The sequence below is a fragment of the Betta splendens genome, chromosome 12, assembly GCF_900634795.4.
Source record: "Betta splendens chromosome 12, fBetSpl5.4, whole genome shotgun sequence".
In the NCBI taxonomy this organism is placed as follows: Eukaryota; Metazoa; Chordata; class Actinopteri; order Anabantiformes; family Osphronemidae; genus Betta; species Betta splendens.
This window is the reverse complement of record NC_040892.2, coordinates 10,842,113-10,856,390: the sequence shown is the minus strand read 5'-3', so window position 1 is coordinate 10,856,390 and position 14,278 is coordinate 10,842,113. Positions and strand designations below refer to the sequence as shown.

The 14,278-nt window shown below is 41.1% G+C and overlaps 6 long non-coding RNA genes across 7 annotated transcripts; 4 read left to right on the top strand and 2 right to left on the bottom strand.

The window, feature by feature from the left end:
* Positions 1-144: 144 nt before the first annotated feature.
* LOC114867023 (uncharacterized) lies at positions 145-2,030 on the bottom strand. 2 transcript variants are annotated; one of them, XR_008696275.1, is made up of 5 exons: positions 1,822-2,030; positions 1,426-1,582; positions 618-645; positions 351-520; positions 145-265 (listed from the first exon to the last, which is right to left on the bottom strand). It is a non-coding gene; the product is annotated as an uncharacterized LOC114867023 (long non-coding RNA). The 2 variants fall into 2 exon arrangements; XR_005898417.2 differs by lacking the exon at positions 145-265 and having other exon boundaries at positions 272-520.
* Positions 2,031-2,099: 69 nt separating this feature from the next.
* Positions 2,100-4,900, top strand: LOC114867019 (uncharacterized). The gene is made up of 5 exons (XR_003787789.3): positions 2,100-2,465; positions 2,554-2,655; positions 3,148-4,489; positions 4,621-4,680; positions 4,861-4,900. It is a non-coding gene; the product is annotated as an uncharacterized LOC114867019 (long non-coding RNA).
* LOC129604928 (uncharacterized) lies at positions 4,332-5,355 on the bottom strand. Its single transcript, XR_008696277.1, has 3 exons — positions 5,215-5,355; positions 5,066-5,116; positions 4,332-4,471 (listed from the first exon to the last, which is right to left on the bottom strand). It is a non-coding gene; the product is annotated as an uncharacterized LOC129604928 (long non-coding RNA).
* LOC129604921 (uncharacterized) lies at positions 4,995-5,845 on the top strand. Its single transcript, XR_008696269.1, has 3 exons — positions 4,995-5,022; positions 5,111-5,206; positions 5,299-5,845. It is a non-coding gene; the product is annotated as an uncharacterized LOC129604921 (long non-coding RNA).
* A 537-nt stretch (positions 5,846-6,382) lies between these two features.
* On the top strand, positions 6,383-9,253 carry LOC129604920 (uncharacterized). Its single transcript, XR_008696268.1, has 5 exons — positions 6,383-6,811; positions 6,900-7,001; positions 7,496-8,821; positions 8,949-9,008; positions 9,189-9,253. It is a non-coding gene; the product is annotated as an uncharacterized LOC129604920 (long non-coding RNA).
* A 2,137-nt stretch (positions 9,254-11,390) lies between these two features.
* Positions 11,391-12,606, top strand: LOC129604922 (uncharacterized). The gene is made up of 4 exons (XR_008696270.1): positions 11,391-11,536; positions 11,614-11,836; positions 11,962-12,127; positions 12,434-12,606. It is a non-coding gene; the product is annotated as an uncharacterized LOC129604922 (long non-coding RNA).
* Positions 12,607-14,278: the final 1,672 nt, after the last annotated feature.

Sequence of the window (14,278 nt, the reverse complement as noted above, 5' to 3'; positions counted from 1 at the left end):
CAGCTTCAGCTTCACTCCCTCCATCAGATTGTACGTTACTGGTGCTGCCTGCATCAGCTTCAGCTTCAGCTTCGCTCCCTCCATCAGATTGGACGTTACTGGTGCTGCCTGCATCAGCTTCAGCTTCGCTCCCTCCATCAGATTGGACGTTACTGGTGCTGCCAGCATCAGCTTCAGCTTCAGCTTCGCTTCCTCCATCAGATTGGACGTTACTGGTGCTGCCTGCTTCTTGTTCTGCAACTCTAGAAGCACTCGCAATCTTATTCTGCAGGGCCAAAGCATGCATTTAAATATTCTGCAGGAAGATATAAAACATGTCACCGCTACTATGAAAAATTGAAAATAATTACCTTTCTGTGACGAAAATAGGCTCGTTTAAGCCTTGTTTTGTGGAGTTTTATACTGGCAATTCCCAAATGTTGACACACCTCACCCCAGAATATGTCATTGAGTTCTTTGATCCTTGAAGCTCGTCAACTGCTGACAGTATATTGACTCTGATAAGAATAGTTTTTCTATCCTATCAGAAAATAATGTGTTATTTGTGTGGTCAGCTAGTAGGTAACCTTTCACATTTTTTTCATAAATTAAAACAATGACAAAATAATAAAACATACCTTTCCAAAGGCAGAGAAAACATAAATCCTAAAGAGAAACACAAACACATCCAAAGCTGTTTTCATTTCATTGGAAACCTGTTATTGAATAATTTTTTAAACAATTACTACTTAAAAAAAGATTTGAAGACAGAAATGTTGTCTGTGCTTACGATAGTTTATACAATCTTGACTTCAAAGGACTTAATATAAATAACCATTTATGGTCTAAAACGCAACGATCCAATTAGAAGATAGATTTTCGACTTTAAATAAGTTATAGATAAGTTAGTACCATAAAAGCGCAAAATAATAAAATTTCCCTTTGTTGCGTGACACGACAACTTTAACGACAACATTAGCATGTATTAACTGTGGTAATGTACTTGAGGTACCTATGGTAAACGCACTAGCAAATTATTAGTTACTAATTACTAAACAAACCCCAAAACATACTGAAAAATTCTATACATACCCTCCTCGTGAAGTCATTTGTTTTTGGGAAGCTTGTCATATGCAAAACTTAAGATAAACGTAATTTACTCAAAATTGCAGGCCGCTAACTCCTACCTAGTAGAGCGCAATGATTTGTTTTTTCACAGCGCAAGGACACACATGAACATGTAGCCTTGCGCTCTAGAATTAGGGCTTAGAATTAGGTTGATAAACTAGAAAGGATAACACAGAATACAACAGATTACACTGAGGTAGCAACTTCTGCATATTCAAGGTGACACGATGCTGTCACGAGGCAAATATCATATAGCAAATTCGCATTTTGTGCACATGGCTAATTTGCATATAACTCAGCGTGCAGTTTAGGCCTCACCTCAAACGGATCCATGAAGCTGTTCCATCCTTCTAGTTTGCGCAGTTGCACTGTCGGACTTGCTCCTCTTGTATCCTCTGGTTTCCAAAGCACGTTGGACTTTAATCAAATCTCCTCTAATTTCCAAGATACAGACGTGGACAAAATTGTTGGTACCCTTCGATCAATGAAAGAAAAACTCACAATGGTCACAGAAATAACTTTAATCTGACAAAAGTAATAATAAATAAAAATTCTATAAATGTTAACCAATGAAAGTCAGACATTGTTGTTCAACCATGCTTCAACAGAATTATTTCAAAAAATAAACTCATGAAACAGGCATGGACAAAAATGATGGTACCCCTAAAAACCTTAACCTTATTTCTTTGTGTTCTACAGTGTATACCTACTTACCATTTAGTACTGTAAATCTGAGCGCTGTGGTGAAAACTACAGAGTGGTACCTTTCCAAAGAGCCCAAGCTTTTAGATATACTCCAAATGGTTGAAGAACAGCTTTCATTTGAATTTAGGTATGTTTCCCAGGCGTTTGAGCTAAAAATGCACAGAAAATGCCATAATAATGCGTACTCCAACTCAGAAGGTGGCGGTAATGCGCTACCCAGTTTGTCAAGTGCCAATTAACCAAAGAAAAGAAGAAGAAGTCTCGAGATCTGATTGGTTATTGTGACTGTCCGTTCGTGTACAGCGCACAGGAGCCTGTTTTTGTTGGTTCTGAACGCCTCAGAAAGAATTCAATGATCCTGGCAACACAAGCCTGCTGAGATATGATTAGATAAAAACTTTACAATAATATACAACACTGGAAGCGGCGAAATCAAGCGGAAATAATGAGACGAAGAAAATACACCATGGGGAATTATTCTATCTACAAAAAACAACTTTTCACAGTATGTTGGGTCAAGCAGAGAAGTTAGCTGCCCCTGGCAACCGTAGTGTCAGTAGTGAAGGACTTCCTCGCTGTCTTCAACGTCTGCGTCTCTCCTGCGTTTTCACGCACGTCCGTGCATGTGCATAAATGCCATGGAAACCGCTGACGTTAGTCACTTCAGGCTTTGACTCCACACGTTCACGAGTGGACTAAAAGAGACTGATATCAAAACCATTTCTGTTGTGATCTTTGCAGGCGGAATGGGGCGTCATTTGCCCCAGGGCCTTCTGAAGCTCTGGAGTCGCTTCAAGCGTTGGAGAAACCGGAGGATCCAGCCAGAGCAGCCGGTGGGCGAAGGTAAGCTGTTCCTCCTAGCATCTTAACTAGTGTGTACAGTCTGACGATCAAGGATTTAAACACTGAATTAAAGGTTAAATAATACAAATTGCTGAGTGTAATAGCAGTTGAATGTTAACAAAGGTGGAAACGTTGACATTTTGTTTTGAGGGTACAGTTTTCCCCATTTATCGTTTAACGTTTGATAAAAATAAAGATGGCGCCTTGGCGCCTGTTCTTGAGCACCATGGCAACAAGGTGCCCAAGTTAAAAGTAGCTTAAATAGGCTCTATTAAAACTTTACCTTTTTACAGAGTGCTTTACTTTTCTTACAGCATTAACAGACCAGAGTTCACAGGAAGCTGCAGCGTTTGTGTTTTTTTGACTTTCTAGGAGTGGCTGTTTAGTAATTTAAATATAAATTGAATGACAACCCCACAGCTTGCTCTACAGCTTCACATGTCTCCTGTTGTACAGTGTGTGTGACTGTTTTTCTGTTCTATTTACTTCCAGGTGGTCCAGATGGGCCTAACCCCGTCCACGTCCATCCTTCACCCACTCCTCAGGTGGGTCACTCATACACACCCCATCCACCTTCTCCTCCACGCTCTCTTATTTTTTGGTCTGCTGGTCCTTCTGTTTCTCCTTCACACTCTCCTGTTCCTTGTTGCTTTGATGTCCTTGCCTTTTCTCCTTCACCCTCACCCTCTCCTACTCCTTCTTTTTCTTCTTCTTCTTCCTCACTCTCTTCTGCTTCCTCTGGTACTTGGTGCTCTGACATCTTTCCTTTTTCTCCTTACCCTTCTCCTTCTCCTTCACCCTCTCCTATTCCTTCTTTGTCTTCTTCTTCTTCCTCACTCTCCTCTGCTTACTCTGCTTCTCTGTGCTCTGACATCTCTTCTTTTTCTCCTTACCCCTGTCCTACTCCCGCTTTTTCTTCTTCCTCGCCCTCCTCTGCTTACTCTAGTACTTGTTGCTCTGATGTCCTTCCATTTTGTCCTTCACCCTCTCCTGTTCCTAGTTGCTCTGCTGTCCTTCCTCTTTCTCCTTCACCCTCTTCTACTCCTTGTTCTTCCTTCTCCTCACCCTCTTCTGCTTACTCTTGTCTTGTTTACCCTCTCCTGTGACGGAGAGAGTGAAGGAGCTCATCCAGCAGCTCATCTTCCAGGAGAGGTAAGGAAGACAGTGATGAGGAGGGGGCTGCTCTTGGAAGACTCTACTGGGGGACACTGTTTCCTACAGTAAAAGCAGTCTTGGATTTGACCCCAGGGCACCTTTTTTTAGTTTTATTTCTATATCATAAGTTTAAATGTTCATTCCAACTTTGAGAACTAGCTTTTGCGTCTGGCTGGGCAGTTTTCAGGTCCCAGGAAGCGTCTGGCGCTGGGACCTTTCTTTCTTTCCTGGATGAACACAAGTTTAAATGGTATTTTTTACCCTGAGAAGTAGCCTTTGCGTCTGGCTGGGCGGTTCTCAGGTCCCAGGTAGCGTCTGGCACTGGGGCCAGTTTTTAGTGTTTTTTATATTTTAGTATGGCGGTTGGATGGACTTTTCTTTCACCCTGAAGGCTGAGTTCAGCGCCTGGCAGGGCCGTCGATCCCCCCATGCAAGTTGCCCTAGCGTCTGGCAGGGTAGCTATCATGTTTCCTCCACAGCGATAGAAGGTCAGCTCAGTCACAGTGGCACTGGGGACACATGTCGTCTCCCACTGAAGCTCCTCAGCGGCAGATGACTGCAGTGTCATGTGTTATGGAGAAGGCACATGGCTGTCCGCAGTCCTCATCCTGCTCCACACTAAAGGGGGCAGTGACTGACGGCTTCTGACCATTACGTCTGTCTGTCCAGTGGACAGAAGGTGAGTACAAGATTTGGATTGGTTGACAGTTTCAAAGGAAGTAGTTGAATAGAAATACATATATTTTGTATATGTTAAATTTTATGTGAGACTGATTGATTGATTGATTGTGAGCTTTTTATTACATGTAGGCTCAAATGAGGAGAGAAGGTTGGAGGCCAACAGCAAACCAGAATCAGCTCCTGCTGAATGTAAATATTCATTGATCTGTTGTTTTTGCAGAATAATTGTTATATTCAGTCATTTGCTCGTGTGGTCTTATTAGTCCAACAATTGATTTTAAAGAGAGTAGTTGAGTAGAAATAAATATGTTTGTATTACATTGAAATTTAAAGTGATCCTACAAATGAATCGTCTTTCTTCACATTCAGGTTTATAAGGAGAAGGAGACGAGGGAACCGGAGATGAGCACGGTAAATTCAACTACAATGGTTCTTCAAGTATTTCTCTGATCTATTTACTCACTCTGTATTGTAATGCTCAATCAATCAATCAGTCTCACATAAGGAACCACAGCTGCACAATAACGTTCAGTAAGAATGACATGTCGTAGCTTATTCGTAGTCTGTACTTTACTTCATGTGCTCCTGAAGCCAATGCTTTGATCTTGGTTTGCGACAGGTGCAGCTGTGGAGGATGGAGAACTGTGACAACAGAGACCATGGGACCACCTGGAGAGAAGTTGTCACCTGTGTCTATGGAGGCTCAATGCAATAAGTATTTACCTGAGTAGTAAAGTGGTGATAACCTTAACATCACAATGCAGACTTGTATGTTAACAACACATCTGTTTATGATGTTTCTTCTAGCATCCTGCAGCTCTTCGCTCCCTCCAGCCTCTGGTCCAGACAGAGGGGAGCCTCCCAGTCCTAACCACATAGAGGAAGTGTCTTTATCACGGCTTTCTCTGTGCTGCTGGGTTTGGGAGACTCTTCACATAACCAGTGGTGTTGGCCTCCATCTGTAAGCAGAAGACGGTCAAGACAAGTGGTTGTCATAAATAATTTTAAACCAATTGAAATAAATAGTTTTCATGTTAACTTTTGTGTGTATACTGTATATATATGTAAAAGTTAAGCATTACCTGACTAAATGTAAAAATGCCAAGGTCTGTGTAGAGGTTTATTATGTTGATGTACTGATGGCATATTGGCAGTAGGCGTAGGCCAGGGGTGAGTGTGTGGGTGGATACTAGACCTAGGACATAACCTTTATTTTGAAACATAAAACTAAACTTAATGAAGTGACATCACTGAAGAAGTCATGAAAGCATGGTCAAAATGCTGAATATGGGTGTTTTCCTGATTTCCTCTCCATCCTGTTATAATAAAATGTCCTCTAATTTAAAAAGTACAATGTGTTTTTCAGTTTATCCAATCCATCAACTGCTCTAACTGTTATTAAAGCATGGTATGTGACTTTGCAACTCTCCATCAACCAATGGTAGATGCAAAGTGAGATATGTGTTTATATAGAAAGAGGAAAGCAGAAAACCAAGCCATTCATAGTGAGAGGTATTTATTAGTCATTATAGTCATATATACTGTATATATATAGATATATATTATATCTCTATATATAATGTCATCAAGAAAACGAACTGCTTTGTCTGAAGATGCTGGAGATTATTTCTTTGTGTTCTACAGTGTATACCTACTTACCATTTAGTACTGTAAATCTGAGCGCTGTGGTGAAAACTACAGAGTGGTAACTTCCAAAGAGCCCAAGCTTTTAGATATACTCCAAATGGTTGAAGAACAGCTTTCATTTGAATTTAGGTATGTTTCCCAGGCGTTTGAGCTAAAAATGCACAGAAAATGCCATAATAATGCGTACTCCAACTCAGAAGGTGGCGGTAATGCACAACCCAGTTTGCCAAGTGCCAATTAACCAAAGAAAAGAAGAAGAAGAAGAAGACGAAGAAGAAGTCTCGAGATCTGATTGGTTATCGTGACTGTCCGTTCGTGTACAGCGCACAGGAGCCTGTTTTTGTTGGTTCTGAACGCCTCAGAAAGAATTCAATGATCCTGGCAACACAAGCCTGCTGAGATATGATTAGATAAAAACTTTACAATAATATACAACACTGGAAGCGGCGAAATCAAGCGGAAATAATGAGACGAAGAAAATACACCATGGGGAATTATTCTATCTACAAAAAACAACTTTTCACAGTATGTTGGGTCAAGCAGAGAAGTTAGCTGCCCCTGGCAACCGTAGTGTCAGTAGTGAAGGACTTCCTCGCTGTCTTCAACGTCTGCGTCTCTCCTGCGTTTTCACGCACGTCCGTGCATGTGCATAAATGCCATGGAAACCGCTGACGTTAGTCACTTCAGGCTTTGACTCCACACGTTCACGAGTGGACTAAAAGAGACTGATATCAAAACCATTTCTGTTGTGATCTTTGCAGGCGGAATGGGGCGTCATTTGCCCCAGGGCCTTCTGAAGCTCTGGAAACGCTTCAAGCGTTGGAGAAACCGGAGGATCCAGCCAGAGCAGCCGGTGGGCGAAGGTAAGCTGTTCCTCCTAGCATCTTAACTAGTGTGTACAGTCTGACGATCAAGGATTTAAACACTGAATTAAAGGTTAAATAATACAAATTGCTAAGTGTAATAGCAGTTGAATGTTAACAAAGGTGGAAACGTTGACATTTTGTTTTGAGGGTACAGTTTTCCCCATTTATCGTTTAACGTTTGATAAAAATAAAGATGGCGCCTTGGCGCCTGTTCTTGAGCACCATGGCAACAAGGTGCCCAAGTTAAAAGTAGCTTAAATAGGCTCTATTAAAACTTTACCTTTTTACAGAGTGCTTTACTTTTCTTACAGCATTAACAGACCAGAGTTCACAGGAAGCTGCAGCGTTTGTGTTTTTTTGACTTTCTAGGAGAGGCTGTTTAGTAATTTAAATATAAATTGAATGACAACCCCACAGCTTGCTCTACAGCTTCACATGTCTCCTGTTGTACAGTGTGTGTGTGACTGTTTTTCTGTTCTATTTACTTCCAGGTGGTCCAGATGGGCCTAACCCCGTCCACGTCCATCCTTCACCCACTCCTCAGGTGGGTCACTCATACACACCCCATCCACCTTCTCCTCCACGCTCTCTTATTTTTGGTCTGCTGGTCCTTCTGTTTCTCCTTCACACTCTCCTGTTCCTTGTTGCTTTGATGTCCTTGCCTTTTCTCCTTCACCCTCACCCTCTCCTACTCCTTCTTTTTCTTCTTCTTCTTCCTCACTCTCTTCTGCTTCCTCTGGTACTTGGTGCTCTGACATCTTTCCTTTTTCTCCTTACCCTTCTCCTTCTCCTTCACCCTCTCCTATTCCTTCTTTGTCTTCTTCTTCTTCCTCACTCACCTCTGCTTACTCTGCTTCTCTGTGCTCTGACATCTCTTCTTTTTCTCCTTACCCCTGTCCTACTCCCGCTTTTTCTTCTTCCTCGCCCTCCTCTGCTTACTCTAGTACTTGTTGCTCTGATGTCCTTCCATTTTGTCCTTCACCCTCTCCTGTTCCTAGTTGCTCTGCTGTCCTTCCTCTTTCTCCTTCACCCTCTTCTACTCCTTGTTCTTCCTTCTCCTCACCCTCTTCTGCTTACTCTCTCCTGTGACGGAGAGAGTGAAGGAGCTCATCCAGCAGCTCATCTTCCAGGAGAGGTAAGGAAGACAGTGATGAGGAGGGGGCTGCTCTTGGAAGACTCTACTGGGGGACACTGTTTCCTACAGTAAAAGCAGTCTTGGATTTGACCCCAGGGCACCTTTTTTTAGTTTTATTTCTATATCATAAGTTTAAATGTTCATTCCAACTTTGAGAACTAGCTTTTGCGTCTGGCTGGGCAGTTTTCAGGTCCCAGGAAGCGTCTGGCGCTGGGACCTTTCTTTCTTTCCTGGATGAACACAAGTTTAAATGTTATTTTTTACCCTGAGAAGTAGCCTTTGCGTCTGGCTGGGCGGTTCTCAGGTCCCAGGTAGCGTCTGGCACTGGGGCCAGTTTTTAGTGTTTTTTATATTTTAGCATGGCGGTTGGATGGACTTTTCTTTCACCCTGAAGGCTGAGTTCAGCGCCTGGCAGGGCCGTCGATCCCCCCATGCAAGTTGCCCTAGCGTCTGGCAGGGTAGCTATCATGTTTCCTCCACAGCGATAGAAGGTCAGCTCAGTCACAGTGGCACTGGGGACACATGTCGTCTCCCACTGAAGCTCCTCGGCGGCAGATGACTGCAGTGTCATGTGTTATGGAGGAGGCACATGGCTGTCTGCAGTCCTCATCCTGCTCCACACTAAAGGGGGCAGTGACTGACGGCTTCTGACCATTACGTCTGTCTGTCCAGTGGACAAAAGGTGAGTACAAGATTTGGATTGGTTGACAGTTTCAAAGGAAGTAGTTGAATAGAAATACATATATTTTGTATATGTTAAATTTTATGTGAGATTGATTGATTGATTGTGAGCTTTTTATTACATGTAGGCTCAAATGAGGAGAGGAGGTTGGAGGCCAACAGCAAACCAGAATCAGCTCCTGCTGAATGTAAATATTCATTGATCTGTTGTTTTTGCAGAATAATTGTTATATTCAGTCATTTGCTCGTGTGGTCTTATTAGTCCAACAATTGATTTTAAAGAGAGTAGTTGAGTAGAAATAAATATGTTTGTATTACATTGAAATTTAAAGTGATCCTACAAATGAATCATCTTTCTTCACATTCAGGTTTATAAGGAGAAGGAGACGAGGGAACCAGGAGATGAGCAACGGTAAATTCAACTACAATGTTCTTCAAGTATTTCTCTGATGTGCCTTGGAAAGTAGTTTTTTATTATTTGTCATTTGTTTTATTCATTAAAAAATTTGAAAGGTTACCTGCTAGCTGACCACCAAAAATACAACATTTTTCTGATAGGGATAGAAAAACTATTCTTACCAGAGACCAATATACTGTCAGCAGTTGAGAGCTTCAAGGATCAAAGAACTAATGACTATCTGGGGTGAGGTGTGTCAACATTGGGAATTGCCAGTATAAAACTCCACAAAACAAGCTTAAACGAGCCTATTTTCGTCACAGAAAGCTAATTATTTTCAATTTTTCATAGTAGCGGTGACATGTTTTATATCTTCCTGCAGAATATTTAAATGCATGCTTTAGCCCTACAGCACAAGATTGCGAGTGATTCTAGAGTTGCAAGAAAGAAGCAGGCACGACCAGTAACGTCCAATCTGATGGAGGAGCGTAGCTGAAGCGTAAGCTGATGCAGGCAGCACCAGTAAGTACAATCTGATGGGAGTGAAGCTGAGCTGAAGCTGATGCTGGCAGCACCAGTAACGTCCAATCTGATGGAGGGAGAGCGAGCTGAAGCTAAGCTGATCTGGCAGCACCAGTAACGTCAATCTAATGAGGGACACGAAGCTAAAGCTGATGCTTGTAGCAATTGCGATCATCACAACGCTGTGAGTTTGACGTTTCATCATGGATTGATACTTAAACTGAGTGCAAACTGGCTTCCTACTTTTATCTCCATTTAAATATTTCCATCATCATTGACTGAAGGCATTTAATGAGTACAAAAATCTAAATGTAACCATACAAGTTAGGTAATGTGAAAACACAAGTGCATAATGATGGTAAGATGTAATTTGCCACAGTTTATGGTTCACTTACGCAAAGGTCTCTAACCACTCATTCTGCAGTTTATGGGTAAAAGATAAATCTGCAGTACTTCTTATATTGCAATAAATGTATAATTAAATTTGGCGAATATACGTGTTTGGATTCATATCGTTACAGATTCTACTGCTGAACTCATCGGTAAACCTTACTTTGTGGAATAATATAGAAAGATAGTTAAAATGTAGATGTAGAAAACAATGCCGATGAAATTTATTTTGAGTAATGTAATATTGTGCTCTTACTTTGTTTGTTTTTGCATTTACAGAACATAATAGTTGGTACATCAACATCACCATCATCCTTAAATGACAATGAAGATCAAGATAAATATTTCAGTCATCCAGTGCCACAAAGACCTTGTTTTTCTTTATTCCTGAGGCTGACTGGAATCATTTAAGAAGTAAACAACACAAATGTTGTTTCAAAACACTGGACTGGACCAATGTCATTGCGCAAGGCATTCGCAGTGTACACCCGTTTTGCAGTTTTGCATTCAAACGGCATACTGTGAAAGCAGCTGGGAATGTCCCGTTGAAGTCTTTGTGAAAGTTAATAACGAGCTGTCTCTTAAGGCTACTGGGACTTTCAAAGGAGACAAAGTGTGGCACAGTTGCAATGTCTTAAAAAGACGGCCTGTACGTGCCAATGACAGATCTACAACAGCAGATGTCCTAACCACGAAACTACCACGTAGCCTGTACTTAGATAATTTAGGGAAGCTGGCTGAGAGTGTGGTAGATTCAGGTTGTAGGGACCAAGTTCCAACTCCAGGCACACTGAAAACTTTGTCCTGGGACAACAAAAGAAAAAAAGGAGTCATACTAATGATTTATTAAGCTTGCAAAAAATGCATGAAGAGAGCAGGGATCCCAGGATACCATAATACAAAAAATCAAATGCATCCAAAAGGAGTAATGCTGTGGTCCAAGAAGATGCTGAGCCTCTTTTATCAGCGTGTAGGGATGATATTGTTACTTGATGCTACTGCGAGCATTATTCAAAAAGGAAGGGTCGCAGTGCACCATTCTACGTGTATGAGCTAGTGGTGCGACATCCTTCAAAGGGATCGTCCCCTGTGCCAGTAGCGACATATGTCACAAATGACCACACAACACTGTGTCTGTGTCATTTTTCTTGGCCTCATTTGTGACAGACCTAATAAGACAACATGGGCTGAGAATTCAAACAAGGCCTGTCATGTTTTATTGCGATGGCTCCATAGTTTTACTGCAGTCACTGTCCTACAATTTCTGTGGAGTCAGTCTTCAGGAGTTGTTGAACAGATACTACAATATCATGACAGGCCAGGCCCCGGAGGATTCAATTCGACTCCCAATACTGCATCGCTGCCTGAGCCATGTAATGAAAATGCCAAGGACCTTTGCAAAAAACAGTAAGTGTTTTACTTTTTATTTAAAGCTAATAGTTAGTCTTTGTTCTCATGGTAACCCCATTATCTTTTTTTTGCAGTGCCCCAAAACATTACCACCTAGCAATGCATACCTTCGGTGTTATGGCTCAGGCCACAACAATTGAAGAGCTTGAAGAAATCATTGTCAGTGCTGCTGTTGTGTTCTCAAGTTCCCACAGTGGCCAAAAAGTTGACAAACATTTCAAAAACCTTCAGTTGATAATGACACAAGGAGGAAGAACTGACATTGAGGACTCATCCATTGTGGAGCTGGATTTTATGGTCTGTATAAAATGCTACCATATTTCTTTACACATTGCATATATGACTTAATTATAATGTATCTTACTCTAAAGCATTACACTCGTAAATGTGATTAATGGCCTTATTTTTATGTTTCTGAGTAGAATGATGTGGGAGTAACATCATTCCAACATCATTTTGAACGAGTGATTAAGCAGGAGGAAGGAGACAAGGACGTTGAGCCCAATATGTATCTTAGTCCAACATTCATTCCTGCATTAACAAAGTTCTTCATACCTCAGGCTGCCTTGTAGACTGGACTACTCTTGGGTAAGCCTACTTTTTTGGGTTCTGTAAGAGCTATTTCCCCTGGTTATGTAGAGAAATTAGATAAATGAAGGAGCAATGTCTAAACAAGTGATCTTGGACGTCATGGAACAGGGCCAGTCTATGAAAAATTTACCAGAGGTTCAACAGAGCAGCTCAGAAAACAACCCAAGTAAAGCCAATATAAAAATATTACATATTACTTAAAAATGCATTTTTTAATTTAAAATGTGACTTATATAACACCCTGAAATATAAATATATAAAGCATGTTGAAATAAAAATTTCCTGCTATCATATCAATTCCAGAATTACTCTCAAGACAACCACACACAGGGCATCATGGAGAAAAGTCAGTGAGACCTTAAGAGGATACGTTTTCAAAGAAGACGGCTTACCCAATTGGATGACTTGTGGTGACTTACAAGATGACCCTGAATGGTCTTTTGAGAGTTCAGAGATTCATTGAAGGGCAAGCAAAGGGTACAAACAGCTCGGAAGTATATACTTCAGTATTTCAGTAACTGAAATAAGTTATTTTATAGTTGTTGGAATACTTATTAAAATGTCATTTCCAAATGGGATAGTGTATACTGTAATTATCATTGATAAAAGATTCATAATTTCAAACTTGCATTTTACTGCAGTATTTGCTGTTGTAGATATAAAATTCAAGTAATATGTTTTTCAATAAATAACTGTCCAACATCTTGATAATACATTTTCCATATAGATTTGATTCTAGGCTCTATGCCATAACATAAGACAGAATTTTTTATCATCTGGTTTTAGTCAGAGGACATCATGTAGATGAGGAGGAATGGAAACAAAGGAGACAGAGGAAGCGAGGTGTCTATGTGAGCCCTTTAGTCAAACCCTTTGTAATGCAAAAGTGAAGGTAATTATCTGTGAGATTATTACATTTTTAGTCACTTGTCTAAGAACATAACTTTATTTACATATTTGTTTCTTCACATGCATTATTTTCACTCAGACCTCTGAGAAAAAGATACAAACGCAGACACTCACCAAGGAAACAGGAGAAGAGGCCCATCAAGATGACAGAAATGGACAGGTACATCTTTTTGGCAGATTAAATAATGTAAAAAGCTGTGTCGCACTAACGTGGACCTTAAACATTTCATTTGGCAAAGCAGCATGCAGAGACATCTCTGGCAACCACCTTTCAAGATGCTGCATCTCAGTTGAGATTAATTCTTCTCTACTTCACAACTACTTTCTGTGTCTCAGTGCTTATTTAACTATTCTCATCATATTATGATGATAAATCAGAGATGAGGATAAATCATTATACAAAAATTAATTGCATCCAAAATGTATGCAACTTGTTAAATTGTTTTAACACAAACATTTTCGAATGTGTGTTGTCCAGCTATCAACATTGTGGCAAAAAGAGGACACAGAAGTGGTGGTATCTGTGGTTCCTTCTCAAATTAGCTTTGTTATTCACCACAGTGAGCTGAGATCACTACGCCCTCATCAGTGGCTTACAGGAGAGGTACGATGTGTTTTAGTGAAAAATGAATCCGTAAATCCATCCATTTTCTAAACCGCTTATTCCCTAACGCGGGGTCACAGGGGTGCTAACCCAGCTTGCTATGGGCAAGAGGCAGGGTACACCCTGACACCCAGACTGGACTGACAGGGCAACCCATAGACAGACAACCATTCACACACACACTCAAAGAGAGTCCAATCAACCTAATGGGAGAAAGCCGGAGAACCCGGAGAGAACCCACACAAACACGGGAGAACGTGGGCTGCCTCCAGGAATTGAACCCAGAACCTTCTTGCTGTGAGGCGACGGTGCTACCCACTACAACACCGTGCCTCCTCTGTAAATGTCCTATCTTAATTGATATTTATACATCTCTTAGATCATTGGGCGCTATCTTCACCACACTGCAGCGAGACTTAATTTGGGAAGTACCATGTACATTTTCAACCATTACACTGCCAGTGTGATCCTTTTTGAGGGGAGAGAAGCAGCAAGAAGGCACAGCCTGTCAAGGGTAAGTGCTGCTTTTTAAGTTCATTAAGTGCTTTATTTAATGACAGGTCAGAACATATCCAAGCCCACATAGGACTGAAGCAAATCGAACTGTTATGGATTCAGCCTTTTGGTTTGTGTGT